Source organism: Arachis hypogaea, chromosome 6, assembly GCF_003086295.3.
Source record: "Arachis hypogaea cultivar Tifrunner chromosome 6, arahy.Tifrunner.gnm2.J5K5, whole genome shotgun sequence".
Lineage (NCBI taxonomy): Eukaryota > Viridiplantae > Streptophyta > Magnoliopsida > Fabales > Fabaceae > Arachis > Arachis hypogaea.
Genome location: NC_092041.1, coordinates 74,033,487 through 74,034,290, shown reverse-complemented (window position 1 = coordinate 74,034,290; position 804 = coordinate 74,033,487). Strand labels below are relative to the sequence as shown.

The 804-nt window shown below is 42.4% G+C and overlaps 1 non-coding gene across 1 annotated transcript; it reads right to left on the bottom strand.

Annotated features, from left to right (window-relative positions):
- Positions 1–201: 201 nt before the first annotated feature.
- On the bottom strand, positions 202–305 carry LOC112700045 (small nucleolar RNA R71). Its single transcript, XR_003152969.1, has one exon. It is a non-coding gene; the product is annotated as a small nucleolar RNA R71 (small nucleolar RNA).
- Positions 306–804: the final 499 nt, after the last annotated feature.

The following is an 804-nucleotide window of genomic DNA, read 5'->3' as shown; positions in this document are numbered from 1 at the left end:
CTAACCACCTTCATGAGAATATGTGACACTGTGAAGTCTAATGGTATTCATCCGGATGTCTATAGATTGCTTTTGTTCCCATTCTCACTCAGGGACAAAGCATCTAAATGGCTGGAATCCTTCCCAAAGGAGAGCTTAACGAATTGGGAAGACGTGGTAAACAAATTTTTGGCAAGATTCTACTCTCCTCAAAGAATCAACAGGCTGAGAGCTGAGGTACAAACCTTCAGGCAATAAGATGGTGAAACTCTCTATGAGGCATGGGAGAGGTTTAAGGACTTAACAAGAAGATGCCCACCAGACATGTTCAATGAATGGGTTCAACTACACATCTTCTATGAAGGTCTTTCTTATGAGTCAAAGAAAGTCGTAGACCATTCATCAAGGGGCTCTCTAAACAAGAAGAAAACCATTGAAGAAGCCATAGATGTCATTGAGACTGTCGTTGAGAATGACTACTTCTATGCTTCTGAAAGAAGCAACACTCAAGGAGTAATGGAGCTGAACCACATGGATGCATTGCTGGCTCAAAATAAGATGATCACCAAGCAGCTAGTAGATCTTACCAAGAAGGTGGAAGAAAACCAAGTCACAGCAGTCATCACCTCATCACTAGCTCAAGAAGGAGTGAATGTAGGAGAATAAAGTGACTGGGAACAAGCCAATTATGTTGGAAACTCACCCAGATAGACCCATGATCCATACTCTAAAACTTATAATTCTGGTTGGAGAAACCACCCTAACTTTGGGTGGGGAAATCAACAGGACCAAGTCCAAGACCAGAGATGCCACTACCACAATCCC